Source organism: Molothrus ater, chromosome 1 (assembly GCF_012460135.2).
Source record: "Molothrus ater isolate BHLD 08-10-18 breed brown headed cowbird chromosome 1, BPBGC_Mater_1.1, whole genome shotgun sequence".
Taxonomy (NCBI): Eukaryota; Metazoa; Chordata; class Aves; order Passeriformes; family Icteridae; genus Molothrus; species Molothrus ater.
Window position 1 is genome coordinate 143,878,746 of NC_050478.2, and position 25,118 is coordinate 143,903,863.

Sequence of the window (25,118 nt, forward strand, 5' to 3'; positions counted from 1 at the left end):
AGCAAAGCCGTTAGGCAAAAGGGAAGCAGCCAGGAAAGTTGAGAATTATAGGTCAGTTGGACTATCATCAATAACAGGCAGAGGGATGTTAGCACAGGAATCCATTAACTGGTTTCCTATCCTTTAGTACCTATGAAAAAGCCTTTGAGCAAAACAGCTCACACTGAGCACTGCTGATGCTTGGTTTATCCTGGCAAGCTGACAGGTATTTGATTTTTTTACATAGTGTGACTTCACATCACAGTATTTTAAATTTAGAGGTTAGCACTGAGCAATATAATAAAGCACTGCCTAAATGGATAAGAAATTGACTTGCTGATCTCTAGTCAGGGAGGAACACCAGCAAAGATGCATTAAAAATAGATGTGAAATGATTGGTGAACTGGATTCTTTACAGAATTAATTTTTGCTCTTTGGATACACCTTAATTTAGACTAAAGAGTTTCTAAATGAAGAACCCTTTCAGGTTCAACATGCACTATTTGGGTTTTCATGCTGGAATAGAGGATTTGCAAAACCTCTGAGCTTCCTTCTAACTTATCCTCAAGGTTTAGATCTACAGATTATTATAGAAATACCACAAACAGGCACAAGATGAGACATGTAAACTATACAACTTAATAGGTAGCGAAAATTGAGTAATTCATACCCAGCATTTTTCAATTTCTTGTGATTCTGAGGTAGTCAAATATTTAATGCTACATTACAGGGAAAAAAAGTTCTGGCAGGAAAATTAACTTTACTCAATGGGTTACAGCTCATGGAGTCAAACAGCAGAGAGATTAATGCATCCCATCCCAGGGATCTCATTTAAACAGACAACTCCTTCCCTTGAACTGCAGCCTAACTTCACCACAGCAGAAAGAGGCCAAAACATATGCCAGTATCTCAGGCCAACTACAACAGAAATTCAAAGAATTGTCACAACAGTTGAAGAACCAAAATGGAAAACTGTCTAGAGCCATCAGAGAGGGACAGTGAACCATCTAAGCTGTAGCATAACAGAAACAAAACCAAGCATCATTCAGTTTGTCAGAGGAAAAGCCTGCAGCTGACAAGTCAAATGGTACCCAGATAAAAAAGATGCAGTAAGTAAACTTGGCATCATTGTGAATGATGAAACTGGAGGAAAAAACCTCAATGAAAACTGGGTAACCACTGAGTAAGCTCTGTGCTTTGGGCATCCACCTCATACTGAACTGATGCTGCTTAACTCAGCAATACATGAAAACAGATTTCACATGAGAACAGCTAACCACTAACTTCCAGTATGAAACCACTGTCTTCTGCCCAGCTCTGGCTGAACTAATTAAGGAGCCTCTACTCTCAGGCACAGACTTGTCAGTGACTGTCAGTCATGATTTGCTACAAGAATGATGATTTTTTTCAGGCTTTCCAACAGTCACGTTCTGAAAACACTGAGTGGTAAGAAATAATCATCAGCAACTTTGCACCAAGAATCTAAATTACTTTCTGTCTACTCAACTGGTATCTCAGCTCATCAGGGAACTTCAGAAAGTATGAACATCACAAAGCTTACAACACTTACTAGCAAAAGCTTGCATGGGATTCATGTAGTCTATGTGAAATACTGGGCACCCAGACTAAAGCTGCTTTCAAAACACAGCAGACTGCTACTGTGACAGAGCAAATGTTTAAATTCCTGGTTTGCAGTTCAAACTTGCACTGGGACTCCTCTGGGTAAGCATCACCATCTTGAAATCCATGTGAAGCAGCTGTGGGCTATGGCACAGATGTTCTCAGTTGATTCATGCTAACGGCCCCTGGATACAGAAGAGAACAGGATCTAGCTCAAAGTCTACCTGCCCTGGCAATTTTTAGGTGCTCCTGCTCTCTTGGTTCAGTTTTAGACTTGAAATAAAGTTTGTGGAAACAGCTCTAAAAAAACTTGCTACCCTTAGAAGCACCCACTAAAACATAAAAACCAAGCCCAGTCCAAAACAGAGCCACAAGTCAAATACATCTCACATCTTGTGGGTAATAAAAAGAGAAAACTCAGAAATGTTTAGTAATAAAATTTGATTTTTACTTCAGTAACAATAACAGATGTCTAAGCTATAAAAAATAATTCATTGCTAGGATCATATTTCAAAGGGAGTTTCAGGGCATCTGCAGATGAACCCCTGGCTCAATGCTAAATGGATGAACTCTGGTGTTTAACATCAGTGATTGTAGACAAAGATCCTTCTCTATCTGTATGGCAATTGTATATGAGACTAAGATTAGCAAAGCAGGCTACCACTACTGCAAAGTGACCTCAGTTCTTCACAAAGAGCAAATGTACTGGTTGCTTGCTATAAAACCACTTTTTTGACTTCTGATTGTAAAGCTCCAGCTCAAATCTTTCTTCTCCATTCATTTTCATTTATCTTGGTGAGGCAGAATTGCATCTTAGAAGTCCACATGTTATATTAAATCTTTCCCTATCCTGTGTAATTTCTCAATGCTGCCACAGTACCTAATATTACTTGCTACACTCAAACCCATGTTTTAAATTTGTAATTTAATGATAGAAATGGACTGTGAATGTATCAGAGGGTCTACATTCCATTATAATTTTTCAAGCTTATTTCATTTTCCCTAATTATTATACTTTCACAGGATACATTATCTCTAAGCTGTTACTGTTGCATAGCAGCTTCACTTCATATGATCTTAATTTCAAGTTGTTTTTTTTTTTAATACCTTTTGTAGTTAATGTATCCCATTATATTGTTGTGGACTTGGCAGTGGAGGATGATGGTTGGACCTGACCTTGCATGCCTGTTCCAACCTAAAAGAATCCTTGAAAGTTAATAGAAAAGTTTATATTCTGCACTGTAGACCAATAGGAGGGACACAAGGTTTTATACACATACCCCCCTTCCAACAACTTCAGAAAAGAAATAAGAAAAAAGGGAAAACTAAAAGATATTTGAGAAGCTTGTATTTCAGAAGAGGATATTCACCCAAAACTAGTATTCAGCATGAAAATTTTTATTTTTATCCACTTACACAAAATGGTTTGTTTCCAGGACAAACCATTACTTTGGCTTAGTGGAAACAGTAAAATAAACTATCATAATATTCATTTTTGCATCTCAAAGCTCTACACAGAAAAAAACCCTGCAAGTTGAACATCAACTACAAGGGATTTTTTTTAACCAGATCAAAAAGTTAAATATTGCCAAATAAACTTTTTCACTTATAGAAATAAGTTGAGGAAAAAAAAGGTTGGGTAACCAGAAGACAAGTAAGGAATTTTAGTAAAGCAGAGATGGGATTTCTTTAGCTGTTTAATTTAGAGTTGTGTTTTAGTTTGTGTTTGGTTGCTTTTTTTGGTAGTGGAGTAGAGGGTAAAGCTGTGGTACTTTAGTCCAGATGACACAGCTGGTTCTACTAAAAAAAAAAAAAAAAACCCAAAAAATTAAAAAGACTGCAAGAATTATTAAAGCAAGTCCTGTGTCTAATAGTCAATTACTCAGACAACTGAACTTTCTACTCCTGGTAACATATTATCTCCTGTATTTCTTTTGAACTTTCATAAATCCAAACCCTGGAGTGATTTAGTACTTTAGTACTGGATATACAACAAAAGCAGAATTTTTAAGAACTCTCAAGAATTCAGGCTTTCACTCCTCAAAAAAAAAAAAAAACTATTGAAATAGTCCTAAGGTAGGAAGAGATACAGGATATCATTCCTACACCTTTAATGACACTGGCATTTGGCATTGGCATTTGCCACTGCATGTTTAACTTCCCCACGACTACCTGGCATCACTGTTTTGCCACAGTAGATGCTTCCTTTGTTTTTATGGTGTTAACACCCAGTTGTGAAGTGTTCCTGAATACCACTCAAGTGATTCAACAGCTTATTTATCTAAGATATACAGATGATATAATTTATGAGGAATATGACAGAGTTTAACAGAGAGTTCTGGCTCAATATCATCAAAACAGAAATGAAACAGTGTCCTGTCCCAGGAAGTTTGCAGCAGTGTTCATCCACTTGCACAAACACCAACAGTAAGACAAGGAAAGGCCAGCAGGGCTTTCCCATTCACATTATTAGTGGTGTAGCAGCAGCTCTGAGCAATGCCAAGACCCACAGCCCTGTTCCCTAATGCTTGAACAGAGGAGTCCTTATTCCTTATAATCTAGATTTCTACTCTTTAGGTAAGAATAAAAAACCCCCCAAAACCCCAACAAACACTTTCCTCAGGACTGTACTAGGTCATATGAACAGCAAGGAACTTCTACCACAAAAAATAACTCAAAAAAACCCCCAACAAACAAAAAAAAAACCAGCCACAGAAGTCACTCACCACCTATAAGATCTTTTTATTTGTTTTAGTGAGTTCTAAACATCAACTGTTCATCAACAGTAATAAAAAATTGAGAGCTGAAGCCCTAGTTACCCCTCTGATAGGTAAAACTCTAGGATGAACTTTGACCTAAGCTGACTGTGCTATAGCTATGGAAGTATCCCACCAGCATCTATGCTGCTCAGAGACAATGGATGTGTTTATTTCAGATTGCTAAAAACACAGTTTAGATTTTTAAAAGCCTGAAAAGCCCTTCCTATGGACAGCAGCAGCAGTAAGTTTTGTCACAGGCTCAGGGCTGAGCAGTTTCTAGGTGACAGCCAAGCAGTTCACTTGAACTCCTTCCCCCAGGGCTGCCCCACTATGCAAATCTCAGCAGAGGCAGCTCCTTCCAGCTCCAACTCATCCACAAAAGGAGGCAAGACTTTGCAAAGGGTGACTCATGAGAGCCTTGGGACAAGCAGCAATTTCTGTCAAGGAGGACAGAAGAGCTCTGCTCCTGCCAGAGGAACTGTCCCAGAGCACTGAGACTCTTGAGCTCCTGGACTCAGCTTGTCCAGGAGCTCTGTGAGCTCCACCTAAACAAATATTTGCAATAATTTTTGCAGCTACATTTAGAAAACAGAAGAGGGCAGGGTATGAAGAAGCTTTTCCAATCAGCTATACATTGCAGTAATACAGTTTTGAAATCATTCTAGTAAAAACATGGACTATTAGAATACTAAAAGCAATTGTATCAATCATTAGCTGTCCAGAAAGGAAGAATCTAACCATGATATTTTAACCTGGGATCTCAAATGTTTATTGGGTAGCATGTGAGATGGAAAAACACAAGAATTACAGAATACAGGGTAACAAACATGAGAGAGATAATATGGGAATGCCCAGGTTCAGTTCCTAGGGACTGTTGTGTGCATTCAACAGCTTTGTCCAACAGGCAGGAAAATAAACCAAAAAAACAGCAGCTATACAACAAGGTCTTAATTCCTGCATTGCAATTTAATGGCACTGAGTCTCAGCAGCTGCACAATATTTCTTTTCAATAATTTCTCAAATTAATTCCATGATCACCTAAAGGAAGGCAAGCTGCATCAGAGGCAGTTCAGATGGGACATTAAGGAAATCTTCACTGAGGGGGTGTCTGGTCACTGGAACAGGCTCCCAGGGAACTGGTCATGGCACCAAGCCTGACAGAGCTCAAGAAGCATCTGGACAATGCTCTTGAGTCCTATGATTTAGTGGTAGGGAGTCCTGAAAGGAGCAGAGAGCTGAACTTGAAGATCTGTGTGGGTCCTTTCCAACTTGAGACATTCTGTGATTCTAAATAATAGATCTGCAGTTATGTGGTCAAGCAGTAAGCTGAACACTAACAAGAACTAAAGGACTTTAGGTCTATAGTTCAAGTGCTTACAGAGTTAAAAAAAACCAACCCTCTCTCCACAAAACTTAGAATTGTCCTTTAATAAGTATTTTAGAGTTCTTCTCTAAGTCAGGAAGTGAAATAAGCAACATCTGACCTTAACCTAATAGAACAGACTGCATAAAACTGAATATGAACCTCCATAGTCACCTGTCTCAACAAGGACAGCTTTTCAGGTCAAATGTCTTTCTGATGAGAAAAGTTTACATATTTTGCTCCCCTGTTTAAAAGTGACTTTTCAAAAAGTCAAAACAACCCTTAAATTAATGCCTTTGATTTGAAGGCTCATTGGACAAACAGAATTAAACAGTTCATGTTGTTCTGAGCAACTATTTACAGGTAAAGAAAAATAGCAGCTTTACCTTCATAAACAAACCAGCATGGCTGAAGTCTCAAGCAGAGCACAGTTTACTAAATAAGCCTTTAAACCAAATTCAAAACTCACTTATTTTTAAACTACTCTATTAACTGCTGCAGTAGGACTACTACATGTAAAGGAAAGATATTTTGGAAGAGCTCCACACTGAATTCCACTTGATTCCACTGAAAAAGTCTTGTCACTGATCATCTGCAGATTACTACAATCTTTGTTCAAGGTTTAACTTACTTACATCTACTGTGGAAAAAAAGATACCACATTATGTTCCCTCAGCACAGGCACATTATTTACATTGGTAATAAACACTATTAAACTTTAAAAAACACAGCACTTTATAAAAGCTTCTAACACCTCAATCTACTCCTGTGCTATTGCAGCGAGGCACAGTAAACAAACTCCAAGAGAAAATACAGCAAATAAGTACAAGACAGCTCAGTTCAGCCTAAAACAATTCAGCCATTCCTCTTTTTTTGCCTTAGACACCACCATTAATGCAAAATAAATGCATGCTGGTAGAATATCAGTATCATGATCAGAATTTCTACCACATTATCTTGAGTGTCAAAATCACAACAAGTACTTAACCTCCATGTACTAAGAGCCTTTTAACACAAACCCACTTTCACATGAATGAGAAATCAATTCAAGAGGCTCTGCTGAATTTACAGACAAACCTACAACAATATATTTAGAGCACCAATATCAAAGGAGATTAAGTTGTGGCACAAATGGGAAGTACAAGTGGTTTCCGTTGTCAGAAAGGCAATTTTTCTTAACATATTTACATTCTGTAACATCACTGTGGCAGGTTCTTCTTTTATTCCTGATATTCCCACGTTACCCTGCTGTTGGTATCTGGTGGGCTTTGCACTGAAAGCTTTTAGAAATATTTGTAATGTCACCACTTTCTGTGTTGGTTACATAGGTTTCCTCAAACAAACAAACAAACAAACAAACAAACAAACAAACCTTTCTGAAAGGAGCCATTAAAAGCTACACATTTATAAAACCTATTTCCTTATCTAACAGAGAAAACATTTAGCACTGAGCAAAACAAAACAGAACCAAGCTTTATATTTCTTGCAGCATGTTTGACTTCATATAAACTTTCCCACCAGTCAAAATCAAACAGAATTCTGTAAACACATGGAATAGGGCCTTACTCAAATACGGTATCTCTTCTGCATGAGATCCTTCACCTCAAACCTTTTTTACACACACAGGTATAAAGACAACAAATATTCCCGCTCTTTTTAAGTTTAACACATATCAAGGGATTTGCACGAAAAGACTGACATTGTTACTGAAGAAGTTTTTAAAGATTCTTCACAGGAGGAAGCAAAACATTTAAAGATGTGTCAGCCAGACAAATGTTACTTTCATAAGAGCTATACAAGCCACAACAAAGAGTTCACAAAATTAATAAGAAAATGGCAGGTATGCATTTGCTTTCACTTTGTAAACGTAATACTGAAGGTGTTTTCATATTTATTAAAATTAGCATAAATGAAAAACCTGTTAATCCACCCACAATATCAGTACTGGAACAGAGACTTCACAACATGTTAATCAGTTTGCTCAAAACATCTCTTCATCATCATTACAGGGGAACAATTCTATGTTGCATGGAAAGATTTTTAAATCTTCAAGCATGCAGACAAGTTCAAGCTGCATGTAAGAGATAACACTAAAATGAGAGTGAATAATTATCAGAGATTATATGTGAAAGCAAAAGACAATTATTAAGATCTTTTCTGAACAACTGATATTCTGGAAAAATAATCCCATACAAGTTAGCATAATGAAAAAGAACAGCTAATACAAGAAAAATAGGGCAAACACTGAAATGTTACTCATCCTTCAGTGGCTGTGATAATGGACAGTTGAAACATCATAAGCAAAAGAAACACCACCTGGATAAAATGGGCATGCACATCTACCACAACCATTTGGGCTGGTCTGCACCACATCAAGGACCAGCTGGGTTAGAATTTTTATCTTGGCACCAGTCATGCAAGACCCAGACACAGGCACTGCCCCAAGGGATACAGCACCCAAGTATCACATTCTCTTTCCAGCACAGTCCCAGAGCTGGGGGCCTGTGCTGAGAACCTGGGTCAGGTCTAAAACACAGTAGAGCTCAGCAGGCTCTCAGCTCCTGCCTTTCCAAAACAAAGTTACTGCTGGAAACAGTGAAACCAAGTTTGTGCAGCACTACCCCAAGCTAAAAAAGACTTACTGATCCTAAAGGAAATACTGAATTAAGATAAATACTTTACCACAGCTGCAGACAAAGAACTACTTCATAGAACTACCCAGTTTCACTCAGCATGACCATCCTGTTAAACTTCTCTCTCCAAGAGAGATGGGGAGATGATGGGCTGGAAAATGAAGCCAAAGTAGGGAAAAAGACAGAAGACTTCAATTCTAGACTAATGAGCTTTTCAGTCTTCTGTACAGAGCAAGCTATGCACCCAAATTTAGTGAAAGACACACATTACTTATTCGCATCATATACAATCAGGATAATACAAAGTATTATCCTAAAAGTTACTATCAGATAATGATAATGTGGTTCAAAACTTATGGTGGCACTACAGTGCTTTGGTACCTCAAATGGTGGCACACTACATGCCAGAGGTTTTTTCTCCTAAAAGCTGAAGGTCATACACTTCCAAACCCAGTATTTAGGAATGAGTCTCATATGTATTTTAGCTTCAGGAACTACAATTTTACAGGCATCAAAACTCTTGAAATTATCGCTCAAAAATAGCTGTACTATGAAAGTCATCTTTATATAAAAAAAAACTAAAACAACTTTGTTTTTACTATGTCATTCTGACAGATGCACATTGCTGACTACTGTAAGCTTTCAAAACTTTCCTATCATTAATCTAGGTTTGGCAGAGTAACCAAACCAAGCATTTTAATATTCTCTGCAACAGCTACACAAAAGAACTTTATAAAGTTATCCTTGACTGCTTATAAAATTTAGGCAAATGAACTGGCAAGTGAAGATTAATAAAGCATCTGTAAATGCTTAAGTCATGAAAGCTTAATGTTTTCTTCTTGGCTAGGATGTGTTTCTTTCCATGTTCTTCCTTGAACCCAGCCACATCACCCCATTTGGGCAAAGAACCCTCTCAACACAAATTCAATGAGCCCTGCAGCTCAAGTGGCAGCAGTAAACAGAAAGGTGAGATCCAAGCTTGATGGAAGGTCTAATTTCTTGTATAGAAAGGTATAATTACAGAGGAAAACTGCTACTTCATCTACAATATTAAGTAATTGAGAAGTGAGCTGTAACTCTGGTACCAACTATCAATGTGCCCATGATTTACCTATGTCAAGACATTCCAATGTCCTAAATTCTCAGGTTTCCTTGTGATTGCTGTGTAATACTCTAGCTCAACATCTTCTTAACTCAAGGACTGGCAAACTGCTATTAAGTGGTCATAGCTCCTCACTGATGATCCTATTATTGTTCTGTACCCAAAAGCAGCCTGCACATGACTTGGTGTGTCTGGGAATCACAAGACATCCTTACTTTTATTATCATACATTATTCTCTGTGAAAATTAGGCCTCAACAAACAGCCATTGAATAACTACAAGCACATTAATGGCATCTTCCAAAGCATGTGGACTTCTGTTAAGGCTTCCCTTTGTCTCTCTACAGATTCAGAAGCACTATATGTCAAGTTACACTGTTTGCACTATCACACTTCAAATAGTATTTATACAGAACACAGTACAGACATATTGTATTTGTCTCAGCTAAAAAAGCAAACAGACTATGTCTAACATGTCATTACAGGAAAAAAAAAAAACAAAACAGTCTTTTTTCTTCCACTGAGAGAGCAGGAATTTAATCAATTTGTATTCCAATTTAAATGCCCACACATTATCCACTGCTACTGAGTCTTTTGTCTGGTGAGCTACAGACAGTTAGCAAGAAAAAATGTTGCATGAACTACCTGCTTTCAACAGATCAAAATACTTTGTACTCCTTGGCCTAAAATATTATGGAAAACAAAGAAATATTGTACAAGCAAAGAAACCCAAGCAAGTGTTTACCAGTTAGTAGTATCTTCTTGCAGTCTTAACAGAGAACTCCCTTCTTCAGATTATTGATGCAGCAGCTCGTCCTCACAATCTGAAAGAACAGAAGAACCCCATTAAACATAAACAATACATGGTATTTCAATCACATAAACCAGTGCCAGGGGTAAATCAAAGTTAATCCTGCAGTGCCAAGGAACCTACATAATCCTTTAGGAATGCAAATGAGACATGCAGAATTCAAAAACACTTGGTGATTTTATGGAATTGACATTAGAAGCAAACAGAGAAGCATCCTTACAACCTCTTCTGTGAGTCAGTAAGGCTATTAGCTAGCCATAATCACAAGCATCAGAAATAGAGCATTGCAGCTCAGCATTACCAAGTTACATATAGTTACAGCACAAAAAATAGAGCATTACATCTCTGCATTACAGAGCTGAGTTACACATAATTGCAGCAGAAAAAAGTAGGTCTCAGTTCAAGCTTTATTTACAGTGCCACATATAATGCACACAGGGAAAAGCACTTGATTGCTATGGTTTTCATCAGTTAAAGAAAAATGCCATCAATGGAAGTTTTTACTTATCTGAACTTCTCTAGGATTACTAGGATTTTTCTGCTTCAAAATTAAGCTTCTGGTTTAGAAAAATCAGTATTTGTATGCTCAGACAAAACAGCATTTCCTATGGAAATGCAGCACTGAGATTCCACTGCAAGCACTTGGAGGGTATTTCAGCTCATTTGGAGAAGATTTATATAGCAAGCAGCCTACCTTTTTTAGTACAGTAACTGGGTGATGAACTGCCCAGAACTGATACCTTTCTGTTGTGGTGAAAGGCTCATAAATCTTTGCCCTTTGGGGTTTTGTAGGCTGCTTCTCTTTCAAGGATTTCAGCTAATTTAAATACTTAAGTGTTTAAGTACTTAAGTGTTATCACTTAAATTGTATCCAGAAAAAACACTGCTGCTCCTGCAAAAGGTATTCCTAGCACCAGAATCCTTCTTTTTAGTATCTCACATCTCAAAGTTTCTTTTAAAGAGTGATCTTCCCATTTTGTCTTCCAATTCTCTTTCTGCTTCTTAAAGCCAAGTCAAGCATATTCTGCAACATGTCTGTTTTTAGCACAAACTTGGTTTAGAAATATAAAATCCCTGTCATGTCATTTCAAATCCAGCTGAAGAGGCATGAAATATTCAGCATTAATTTGTATTTAATCAGCTATCAGCAGTTCCTCTTACATCAGGTAATCCTGATTAATGGGCATTTAACAAAAATATGTTGCTTTGCAGTTAAATATATAATCACAAACACCATAACATTACTGATCCGCCCCAGTTTGGGAAGGGTGGAGGGAAGAGTTATAAAGTATTGAGGCTGGGGAATGATTTTAGTCACAGTGAAAACTACCATCCAAAAGATGCCACCCATTGCCTCCTGCCCTCTCTGCAAAGGAAAAACCTGCAACCTGAGGAGCACAGCTAGAAGAAAAGGCAAGGACTCAAAGATACTATGCCAAATAAAACCAAGGGATTCTATTCACAGCTACATCGAAGCAAATAATTGCAACAGACAGCTGAAAAGCAAAACCAAAAAAGAGTAATATTAACTAATGATAACTTTTGCCAATTTGTATCAAGGCAGTACCTAAGATAAGCAACTGCCTGTCAAGTTAGTATGTTGGTGTTTTGGTTTTTTTTCCTGCAAATGTTGTAAGAAGCACTATTTCTCTTTCTTGCAGAAGGGGAAATCTAAAAAACACCCAAAGCACATTTACTCCATTAATGCATAGGCTTTGTTTAAACAATTGTTCCACCACTCTGTTCAGTCCCCTTCATTCATGGACCTCTTGCCAGACAACTGTATAGGTTAACAATTATCTTATAAACTGAATGGAAGCCATAAGATCCTTTCATTCATGCTGCCTGGCAAGTGCACAGCATAGCAGTTCTAGCAGTGCCTACAGTCCATAACAGAAATGAAAGTCTTGCTGCCCGAGTGACCATTTAAGAAACTCAACAAGTTCCTTCAATACACTTAATCAAAAACACTTCCTTCTACCCTGCTACACTGCAGTATGAAAAGCTTCTTATTCAGTACCAAAAATGGATTTTTTTTCAAGCATGATTGATCATTTCATTAAACAGGAAAATTGTTATATTTCTGCTGTTCCACTCTCAGGACACATGGCATCACGTTGACAAATTCGAATGGTTAAATCTCCTTGTAACTACTGAAATCACAAGCAGGATTTTGGTTTACTGAAAAGAATACCTAAGCTCAGTGGAGACCCTTCTGCCCTCTCCAGTCCTGCACTGCTCCCACTCTTGGCTGCTCAGCATTTCCTGTGCTGTTCCTCCTCCCTGACAAGCCCTTCCTGCAGCCTGGCTTCAGGAGAAAGGGAAGCCAGCGCCAGCAGCAACAGCTGTGGGGCAATTCTGGATGGGAGAATCCCACCTGGCAGAACTGCCATGTTACAGTGGATTGAAGAGATAATGGAAACATCCAGAAAGCACTGGAAGTACATCATCTGCCAGCACAGGGCAAAGAATGAAGCCTGGTGTGATAGGAGGAGCTGGAGAAGAAGGAGGCTGCTGCACAGGAGCACTGCACACAGCAAGGACAAGCCTGCTGAAGGAGCACACGCAGAAAAAAGCTGCAGAAAACATGGCCCCTTTGGAAGACCTCTACAGCTCTACAACATTTCCTTATATATGATCTAGATTAATCCCATTCAGGCCATAAAACCTGTCAAGAGAGATTTATTTTTCTTTTTAAATAACACATCCTCAAACTGTAAGCTACAGTATAAATAGCATAGCTGAGAAAAACCAAGTTAGCTGCCATCTTAGTTTTCAGACAAGATTTGTTCACAAACTAATTTTCTTTACTTCAATAGACCTTTGTGGAGTAAATTAACACTGTTTCTTTGACAGGCTAATGAGAATAGCAGGTGAACAACAAAAGAGAAAGCTCATTCCCAGGAGATATCCTTCCCTGCCCTCCACAAACTGTGCTGGCATAGCTTTGTAGGATGATGAATTCAAAAGAAGGAAGCAGACAATAAACCCACTTGTTCCTGCTAAATTCGGGAGACTTCACCTCTTGATGTAAGCGACCATCCCTTACTTCATTAGTTTTGTCACTTAAGGGGAAGGTGGAATTAGCACAGCACCTGATTAAATCTTGTTCTCCATACAAAATTTATGCTTAAGAAGACCATTAACCATAAAGATGCAAAAAGCCTTCTGTGAATGGCAGTGTTTGCTTTTCCCTGGGTACATGTTTCAACAGGCAGAAGCACAGCAAGTGCTTCTCAAGCCTCCAAGTTTCACACTCATTTGAGCTACAAGGAAGAAAACTTCTGAGAAACTTATTAATGGCTAGGTCCTCAGGAGCAAAGGGTAAAGCCACTAACACAGGGCTTAGCTGGTTTTACTGAGGGATTCAGGGCATTCCATCCAAGACAGTTTGCTGAAATACTGAGGCAAAACAGGCAGTTATTGTCAGATATAGCAGTGTCTACATAGAGCTTCAAGTTAAATAATTTTTCAGTCCTTGCCACCATTAAAGCAGGACTGATCCTTACAGCCCATGTAAGACCCATGTCAGAACTGGCTACATGTCTTCACAAGCAGGTAAGAGGAATGACTCAGGGCTGAGATGCAGAGGGAAACAGATGCAGAGGCCACTCTGTCCTTGAATTCTGCCCAAACTTTCAACTGCTGACCCAATAGCCCACACTCCAGGTCTCTGCCTTGCTCCAGTCACACAATCACATCCCAAGGACACTACTGAAGTGACCATGTGGGGCAGCCTCAGATGCCATTTCATTTCCTCTTTATTTGGTAATCTACATAGCATCTTCAAAAGTCCAGGCAAATGTAGATTTCACAACTTAACATGCAGGCTATTTCAGCTCAAAAGCTTTCTCTGAATTCCATTTAGTAGTACCTCCACCTAGCCTGTATACTGTTGTATAGATATAAACCACATTTAAAAATCACATAACACACATCATCTTCGACTGCACTTGATTTTGCTTAGTCCAAAACAGAGAAAGTACAGGAGACAGTAATGTGGATTTAAGGTGATGTATCCTCCCTAACACAGATCACAACAGACTGCTAGATACAACAGCCCATCCTAAGACACATCTGAAATGCATGTATGTTTCAGAGTATACAAAATGAGCTGAAGAAAAAATAAGCCATAAAGATCCATAAAGATAACTAAGTGTCAGAAGGCTTATGGTAGCTTACAAACCATTCTGGTGTCAGACTAAGACAGCACACACATTGAGCAGTCAAAATAACCCCTGCAGAGCTTCTGGCAGGCCACTCTTCATAGTAAATAGCTAAGTCATAAAAGAGGCAGAAAGCAACAAAACCAGTGTGCCACAAAAACAGGAAAACATAAAAATACCAGAACTCACTAATAGGTCCACAGCAAGAAAACTTGAGAATTTTATATCCTGCTAAAATGATACAGGCTTTTTTTCCCTTGTGAATATATTTTGCCAAAACTTTAATTTTCAGTTGAAAGAGGAAATTCTCCTGTGATTTGAGGAATTGGTAGTCTGAGAACTATTCAAAAATCCCCTATTATTCACTTCTGCACAGCTGAGAAAGTAAGCTGTCATTCCTTTTATTTCCAGGACAGAAATGAAACCAAGTGTTTAAGATCAAATAATTACACTAAAACTCAATAGTTTGAGCTTCAACTGTACATCATACAGTTAATAACACTGATGCAAAGACACATTCCAAGGTTAAAACTATTTGCCTCCAGAAGCCTGCAGCTCTGCTTCCATGTAACACTGGAGCACTCTAGTGACACCATTTTCAACAGCTAAGTATTCCTTTTTTTTCATTCATCAGAACAGCATGAGTTACAGGACTTAAGCATGCTAGTCCTTACAGGTTTGAGCTGCAAAACCACTAACTATGGTTAAAAATGTACTTCTAGAAGCTAATTTTGAGAGTAAATTAGGATCACCCAGTTAACTAAGAGTTGCAAAGACAGAGATGGAAAACATACATAACCTTCCCTTGTCCTATGGCAAACATTTGGCAGAGGTTTAAAGTACTATCAGCCCAACACAATGTATTCTCTGAAGTGCAATTTGCCAAACAGAACACTGACCAGCTTTTCCTCCAATAATTACACCAAAGTCATATAAAGGATTTCCAATTGTGAACACTTTCTCCTGTCAGTGCAATATTGCAGCTTTCAAACACTGGATTTGGTACTTCAAGCTCAGTACTGTGGCACAGTTTGGCAACTTCCCTTAAAAATTCAGGTTTTCAAAATAACTAAGTCTTACAGAAGGACTGACATTTAGTAGATGACTATCCTTATCACTTTTTGTTTTATTATTTATTAATTACAACTGGAAATAGTATATGCTCCAATTCCAGTAGACTTTGCTCACACTGCAGAAGTTCTGACTCTCACCAGACTATTACTGACCTTCAAGCCCTAATTTACTCAGCTTCTTGGAGCTCAGGAACCTATATCTGCATTTACTACAAATGCAGCAATAAGAAAGTAGCTCTTATGTAAAAAAAACAACTAAACTGAAACTGCTAAATACTTATTCCATTTAGCCATACAATAAGCATATGCCTCTGTTTCAAAGACAAATGTGGAAGCAGTAAATATGCCAATCATTTGAATACTCTTATATTAGTCAGGATTAAAGTTTAACTGTGAGCAGAGAAGAATATATTTGATGCCAGACATGAAATAACACATTGAGTGTTTTCTGCAGTTCCCTTTTGAAACAGATCTACTCTTCTGAGAGTGACTCAAGTCCTAGAGTGACTCAACTCAGAGATGAAGAGGCAGGACACAGATGACATGTTGTCCAGATTAGGAATGGAGCAGGTTTCCATAGCAGGGTGAAAAGGGCAAGTACATACAGACAGACTGAGACAGGACTAATCTTTTCCTATTTCTAATGACAGCATGTTCTTGATAAATACAAAGAAGGAGGACAATTAATTTCATAGAATGTAACTTACAGAAACTTGGTCAAAAGTGCAGAGTCCTTGCAGAAAGTCTGGCAATTCTTATAATGAATGTCAGGAGCAGTTCTTTTGTCGTAAAACCTTTTTGCTATACAGAGAAACAGGCACAAGGCACAACCTGGAATATTTCTTCACTCTCAAGTACAGATGCCACAAATTTTTTGACCTCAGATCTCAGTTAGTGTTTTCTCCTTGGATACACAACACTCAACCAAGGCACTGAATGACATTATAGAAATCAGGAATTGATGCATGGACTGATCATCAGATCAGTCCTGCTTTGTTCTACTGCCTACAGAGGCACAATGAAAGAAGATCCTCCTGTAACCAGAGCCAGTGGACCAGTTCTGCTTTCTAAGAGCTTTTAATTGTTACAGTTAAGAGCAAGCTACACAAACTCTTCAGTAAGTTAAGGCTTGTGATTATAGGATAGAAGCTGCATATCCTAACTGCAAGATCAGTTTAAGATCTCCCTTGGACAGAGATCTGTCCTAAGTAAAGATTAAACACAAAAGACTTTCCCACTCCATAAAAATTCCTTCTCACTAGGCTCTGTTGTGCTTAGTCTTTCCTGGGTACACACCTGAAGCCCCTTTTCATAACATGTCCCAGCTTCAGGGTCCTTCATATTCTTACTTAGAAAGTGTTCCAGCCTCAGCTGGGAGGGAGGCACGAGCCTGGCTCTCAGGCAAACAATCAATTTAAGAGTCCTTAAATAGAGGGTAGAGTCAGGTAACCCTTCTACCCATCATTATGCCAACAAGGCTGTAATTTAAAAATTCTGAAAGGGGAAGACAACCTAGGAAGGATGCTATGAAGCCCTTACTCTGGGTGGTTGGTCAATATATCCTTTTTCTCCCTATTTTCTAATCAGCTGGATTTAGACAAGCTTGTTATCTAGTCCACAGAGAGGCAGGCATTAGTTGCAGCTCTTAGTGATGTTTACAGTACCTAACTTTATCTGATGAGTAAATAGTTTAAGCTCTTAGCTTAAGCAGTCTGAATGATCTTTTCAGGATCCAATATTTGTTAAAAAAAGAAAAAAAAAATGAAACTGCAAAGCTTATGTTTGAGACCTTGAGTAGAAGGTCTCACCTTGACAAGGTTGTCTGTTGACTCTCAGCTTTTACATCCGCTTCTCACTACCAAGACATTAAAGGCAACTGGACTCCTGTTTCTGCACAGGAAATCTGATGAATTTTGAAGCCATTCTTACACTCCCACATCCTCTCATGTACTGTATTGTACTGAGATAGCACAAGATCTTTGTTCAAAGGGTACTTGTAGATGCCATCATCTCCAGAGGCATTTTTCCTACATTTAATGTGGAAGCTACAACCTCAGTCAAAACAGGAGCACAACAATTTTTTCTATATTACCCTGTATTTGGAGTAACAAAGGAAGCATTCAAGAACAAGTCTTTCTGCTTAAGCAAAATTACAAACTCCAATGTTCACATATTCATACACATGTTCTAGAGATTGCAGCAAGGCAGTTAGTTCATGCTTTGAAATCAAACTTTACCGTGGAACAGAAGTCAAATAAGAATTAAAAAACCCCAAAAAACTAAACAATTTTTTTTTATTTAGAGATGTGTCACACTACAAAGCTTTTTTGCTATTCTAAGGCTAGAAAGACTTACTTCAGACTAACAGATTCTGAAGAACCACTTTCCATGAAGAATACAGCCAAAAACCTAACTTAAATCCATACATGAAGAAAAGGAACTGTATCACACAAAACTGTGAAATCAGGGCTAGCATAATTCTGGCAGACATGAAATTGCTGTATTTAAGTAAAACTCCAACAACAAACATGCATAGGTAGCAGTTTCCCTTCATCCAATTACCACTAATTTCAGGCAGATGCCAGCACATTCAACAAGAGTATCATCAGTACAAGCACTTCAAGCATCCTTAAGAAAGTCCTGAAATCACTGAAAACCAGGGATAAATTGTACTAGTATGTGTAACCAGACTTGAAATTACGGTGCCTGGCTTCTACAATCTCCAAATTTAGATCAGGGACTCCATCAAACCATGTGATGAGAGAGTTGCTCTACAGGCAGAATGTGCTTCAGGCTCTCCTCCATGAGAAAGCCACAGGGCCCTTTAGCACCACACACGAGGTTAATGTTCAACCAAACCTAAGGCAGAGGCTCCAGAGCTCCTCAGAAGGGCAGGAATGCGATGAGTGTGACAGGAACTGTGTGCTGGAAGCCAGCACGAGCTCCAGCCTGGAGAGGTACAAAGGGAAGCACACACAGCATGGATGTGGAACTCCAGCAAGGAGCTGCATCCATCACATGGTGCTGCAGTGCTCCTCTGTCCAAGGACTGTGATTCAGTGCCTAGAGGGTGTGTTGGATTTAGTACAGATGCAAAAGTTAATTGCACACCATATATGTGTCTGGCTGCTGACAGAAGAAGGCTACACACACAGACAATTAGGAGCACTCAGAAAAGTTAAATCATCTGCTCTAACAGGACAGACTGAGCCTTGTTGGCCTTGCTCAGTGCAACTGCAGAAAGCTCCTATATCTCTCTCAGAAGTCTCAGAGTAAGTAAAGCTAGTTAACTTTCACAATGTTTAGTTTGAGGGTCACCATGCCCAGCATGGGCTAAAACAAACATTACCTACTATGGAATTATTTGTATTGCCATTCATGAACTCACACAATTTATCAGGGACATCTCATGTGGCAAAGACACTGCCAGAGAACTGGATGATTTATGGGTGTTCTTATAGCAGAAATCTCTTATAGCAGGACCTTTCCAACAACAGACATTTTCCAGCAATCTCTGAATACTGGAATATGACAAAAACAAGACAGAGGAAGTATGAAGACTTACATAAGGACAAATCTTGTTAATAAAGATATGCTTCTCACTGTGACTGAACTAGAAAATTTCTTTTGCCTAATGGTATTGTCATAAGCACCAAAGAAAGCTCACTAACAAAAAGAGGGCTGACTTCACAAAGAGCAGTGCAAAACCCCTTTGCATGAACAAGAGGCTTCCAGTAGTTTTCTTGTCTTTAAATAAAAAATAATCCGGCTTTCAATAATTTAGTAACAAGACAAATATTTAACTCATTCATTGTTGTGTCACTCAAATCTAGAAATGGCCTTCAGGGCCTCCATCTAATTTTTGTGCAAATTGTTATTTTCTTAAAAATACAAGTATCAGCAAAAACAATATTAAAAACAAAGCCACCAACAATGACTAAGATCTTCCAGATCTGAAAGTACGAAAAGGTTTCACTTGCATGTACTTTCAGTTAATGTATCACTGCAGACAAACTAAAGGAGTCCCATATCCTATTACTAACTTTGCTTCTATCTTATAAACATGTTTTATGAGGAGTCATTCAGCTACAGAAACTCAGTCCAGTTGCTGCAGTAACTAGAGAAATATGCATTTGATCCCTGCTTTTTACTATGACTTCCTATTTGCTTCCAGGTAATTAACACTGCCATACCTCAGTTCCTTATCTTATCTTCCCTCATGATAAGGCCAAACATTCGACACTAAGAGAAGGACTTTAGCCAGGTGTGTTGTCTCTGAATTCTGCTACAGCAAGAGCTGGTAGGGCAGCAATGGATAAAGGCATAAGCACAGAAGAGGCTGTTTAGTGACTCCCAGGCAGTCAGTGAGGATACTCTATGTGAAGCACACATGCAGAATACCCCCAACATCTCTGCACTATATCACATTACAGACAAAAGTTGCTGAAGCAATACAGACTCCAAAAATCAGACACTGCACTCCAATCCAGCATAGATATTCATGTTAAACTCTCATCCATCAGCCTGAAAAATAATGGAAGTTACTGTTTTACTGCTGAAAATTTGAGCTTCTTAAGCCTTTAAGTTAAGGCCTGACAGACAGTAAGAAGTTAACTAATCATTTGAGATAGTCCAGTCTAATCTTGGACATAACCAGCAACTTCACTTCAAATACGCATGTCATAGTTAAAAAAAATCTTTTATTAAGACTATTTTAATTATAAAATCACTCAAGTGCTCCAAACTGCTGATCAGACTATCCTTTCACAAAGATAACAAAAATAATTTTTAAAAAAGGGAAAGGATGCACATTTTAAACAATGTGCTTGAGGAGAAAAAAGTTTCATCCAGATCAACCAACTTCAACAGTGGCTACTGCTGGATTATCAGAGAGGAGTGTCATAATACCTCCAGTAGTTAGAACATACTTAAAAAACAACACTGAACCTGCACTGGGACAATTTCCTAAGATGAAAAATGACCATAAATGTACAATTTGCAGTTTAGTAAGTGTATTTAATTTATAGAATAAGCTGCTCCCATGGAAGAAGCCTTCAAGCAAAAGAAATTTGTGCTTAGACCATTTACAAGATCCACAAATTCTATCCTCTCTCATACAACAAGAATCTATAACAAGTCTATAGAACTAGTAAAGAATAAACCACACCTGGAAAAGTAAAACCAGCTTTTTGTTTTGCTAGTCAGCCAGACTATCCTCTGTGATCATGAATACCATGCTTATGACAAAACAGAGAAGTCATTAAGCAGTTCATGAGACCATGAAAAACATTCTCAAGAGCCAGGCAAGGAAACAAGGATAGTTCAGAAAAGTGGCATCGCTAACTCTGGTTCCATGTCACATTCCTGACAGATGGCAGAGGGCATGAGCAGCTGTGTTCCCCTGCCTACCCTGAAACCAGCAAATACAATGTATCACGAGAGAAGATACAAAACCTGTAACTTCAGGCACACAGACCTTGCCCCAAGAGGTATCACATCCGGGTAATACTGGAAAACAATGATAACAAGAACTAATTCACTGAGAAATCTCGTATTTGAGGCAGTTTCTGGACCCTCATGTGCTGCCTTTGTGCACACACATGGCACCACAAGAGCAACACGTGGTAGGAAAATAAACTCTGAGGAAATAATGTCTTCCTTACCTTAAACTCTGGTACTCACTACCAAAGTTTTGATTATCATAAGGAATTATCAAACAGTATTTTACAGACTTTTAGTTTCTTCCACCAAGCACTCTGCCTGGAATGGGAAAGAGCTGCTTCAGCACTCACTTATGTCAAGGATCACTGTACCAAAAAGGTACACTGGGGTAGTGCCAAGCCACTGAAGCAGATTTATTTCAGAAAACAGAGCTGTAACTTTTCTACTAGACAATAAAAGCTACTGCTTAAAGGCAGTGATTCTCAACCTCCTTCCAACTGCAGCTCTTCCTACTTTTTGTCATAATAAGCCCTAACTCTGCCAGCCCAAAGGCAGAACACTGACTTTACTTCCTCTGAGACGTGTAACTGCGAGAGCAGAGGGGAATGGCAAACAGGACCATTCCTCAGCACACAAATTCAGGCAGAATTACATCACACACAGAGCAACAGGAAGTTCAAAAGATCCACAAGGTGAGAAGAAGTGTACTTAAGACCAGATAGGGACAAAAAAGGGGTGGGGGAAAGGGACAGAAAAAGAGACACAGCCAGAAAGCAGCATACAGATGGCTTATACCTGATACATTCTACTCTTTAGAATGCTGCTGTTGAAGGAAACTTTTATAGTTACTGCACTCTGCATTCCTACAAAGCTGCTGTCTTGCACCCACAAAAGAAGGATAGCTCTAAAATTTCTTGCTTAAATTGAATTAATATTTCATACCATCAATTTTATGGCTGTCAAATTTTCCATTGCAAGTAAATAAAATGCTTACTTCCATTGTAAGTAAATAAAATGCTTAAATACAGGATATACATTTCACATCTTACACTACATTTTAGATACTTACAATGAGAAAAAACCATGAGGCAAAGAACCCTCAACATCATGCACTCTTTACATAAAAACTGCTCTAAATTACACTCAGCCACATCAGCACCCTTCCTAAATTAACACAGAGAAACATGTTCTACAGAGAGCAACAGAACAGTTTAGTGTTTTAACCTGAATCTATTGCCCCCTTTCATCAGAAATCATATGAAATCTTTTGAAAGTATTAATAATGCTTTAATACATTCTATTACCTATGTGACTGTTCATGACTTTGGATCTGCCACCAGGCTGCCTGCTCACTCACCCTCACCAGGCTCCTCTGGTGTGCAAGCACTGTTATCAGGCATATTCAAATCAGTAAAGCACTCAAGGGTTGCAACACAGTTTAAAGTCAACACCATAAACACCATTCCCAACATGCAAATTCATAGCTTTCAGCCTTCTCCTTAGTGTGCTGAAGAATAAAAAAAACCTTACTTTTGGCCTGTTTACTCTTTAAAAATGCCTAGCTGGATATTTCAATAGAAAATGAGCACTTCTGAAATGACTGACGCTTAAGACTTTGCTTCCGCTTTCAAAAATTCTAACCAAGTCTACTTTTCCCTATTTATAGAATTGATACTCAGAGGCTAAAACAGACACTATTAAAAAGCAAGCAACTCCAGATCCACAGCTTAGTTAAGAAAGACAAAAAAAATGTCCTACAAGTATTTGAGGAGAAGAGACCAGGCCAAATAATACAAGTCTGGGAGAAATCTCTGTATATGGAAGTAAGCCCCTGGGCAAATTATTCAAATATGAATAAACTTTGCACTTACCTGAGGGGAAAATGAAGAAGTATCTGCAGCTACCAGCCTTGTTCTTATAAATCTCTTAACTCGGAACTACTCCAAACATTAATTTTTACAGCTGTACTGTATCACAGTTAAGAGCAGGAAGGCTTTCAGCTTACCTCTGTAACTTGACTAAAAGGGGAAGTTAAGCAAGTCCCAGTATCTGTGCAGTCAGTCTAGATTAATGTACATGTACTGTTAAAGATACTTTAATTTACACTGTCTCTAGGTAGCTATAATTACAAAGAAATGCAGAGGAGTATTTTTAATTGTCAAAGAAGTCTTGGCAGTTTGTTCTTTTCCATGGCAGAAAAGAGATAAAAATCAAGGAATGCCATCCCTGGAAGCTTTCATTCAGGAGATAGCACACAAACTGTTAAGGCAATTTTGTGGTACATATATGAGCAGGCAAAAAAAAAAGGATGAATTCAATACCTCCTTGTAGGTGAAGGGAGTCTCCCATTTTATTCTAAAGTACATACAAAACTAATATTAAACTGGCACAACTGTACAGAATTCAAAGGCAGGCATCAGGGCAATCAATCTCATGTGACTCCTGAATTACTCTGACAGTGAAGATTGCTTGTGACAAAGATCACAGGATTAAATTTATCTCCAAGTTTTTATTTAAAGCATTTGCCTTCACAACTTTGATGGGAGGATATCCTATAAAAGGTATCTGCAAGACAGTAAGTGGCTCCTACCTTAAAGATCTGTTCTGTCATCAGACCTGAAAATGCTCACTTCTCCTCCCAACAAAAATAAGGTTAACTGGCCTGAATTACCAGCTTTTTTCTTTCTTTGAAAAACATCTAAAAGCATGAAGGGTGCTGGAATTTCTTAGGACAGTTACAGACATAACCCATTCAGGTCCTCACAAGTAACTTGTCACTGACAACCATTTATTGAGATTGGATTAGTAAGAATTATTGCTACTTCTTTACAAGCCTGATACTGTCAGAGGAAAAGCCTTGAGACAGAAGGTTTTGAGACTTAAAACCACTGAAATTTAAAATAATGAACTATAAACTCTGAACAGAACTACTACAAATTTATTTAAGCTGAGAAGGAGCAACTGGACAGAGGTAGTGGTAGGAGGCAATATTAACCACTTTATCACCAGTCCCCATTATCTCCCAGGGGAGGCAGGAAGACACATCTTTTATTGCTGTACTGCACAGAAAGGTTAGCTCTGAGCAAGCAGGAAATTTAAAAAAAATATAAAAATCAGGAGGGGGAAGGCTGTCATGCCAGAAACACAGTTAAAGCCATACTGTAAATGATGTAACTGGTTCCAAGAAAGCAGCTGTAGTTATGGGTTATGTAGCAGCCTGTCTTTTCACCAAAGTCAAAATTCCATCAATGTCTGTGATACAACAGAGGAGTTCTGCCTGTCAAATACTTTCAGGATTTAATATCTGTATACACTTACACCTTTCCACCATCTAACCATTAAAAATAATCTCAACTTTCTTCTTTACAGATTAGAGCTAAAAGTGCAACTTCAACCACCTTTAATTCCAAAGGCATTGCCATTCACACCAATGCCTCAGCCTAACTCCAACCCCAAGCACACACAGCCCTTGACACAAAAAGCATGACAGTCAATCAACATGTTACAGTTGCATACCCAAACAGATTTCAGTTTTACTTTTCATGTTTATTCAACACAAGCCCTCCCAACTCCTCGGAATAAATCAAGGTTTCTTTCCCATTGGCTTTACTCTTTAAAGACTGCAACACCACAGAGACTGTCAGGTACTCAGAAATTCCCCATAAAACTCAGCTCTGCCACCATGAACACTTACACAGTGAGACTGTCTTATCTTCTGAGTTTACATGCCAGAGATTTATTATCAGCTGAGCTTTAGCTTGGTTTCCTTCTCTTTTTTCTAGCCCTCATACCTATCTAACCTATCTATTTTCTAACCTATCTTTCATACAGCTGAGGCCTACTAGACCTCCTACTTAACCTCACTTCAAGCTGTATCATGGGAAGAAAAATACAGTCCATTCTCATGAGGGAGTTTTATATGTAGATGTCTAAAGTCAGGTCTAACCAAGTGGTGCTTAATGAAAACTGAGATAAAAAGAAAAAAGTATTTTTTCCTTGTACAACACAGATAACAGCAAAAAGAATTTGCTGGTAAGTGTAATTTTTTTTTTCATTTCCCCAGACACCTTTTACAGGACTGTGTCAGTTACTTAAACAGTAGCCAGCAAAATGTGCTGCCATGCAGTTGGGACAGCCATCATTTCCTGCTCATCTTTACACACGTGCACCAA

At 38.5% G+C, this 25,118-nt stretch overlaps 1 protein-coding gene across 5 annotated transcripts in view; it reads right to left on the minus strand.

Moving 5' to 3' along the window:
* CYRIB (CYFIP related Rac1 interactor B) overlaps positions 1–25,118 on the minus strand; it is a 96,658-nt gene that overhangs the window by 31,995 nt on the left and 39,545 nt on the right. For all 5 annotated transcript variants that reach the window (XM_054514748.1, XM_036403227.2, XM_036403244.2 and 2 more), the window contains exon 2: positions 10,201–10,279. The gene's annotated coding sequence lies outside the window, so the exon portion shown is untranslated. The remainder of the gene's footprint in view (positions 1–10,200; positions 10,280–25,118) is intronic.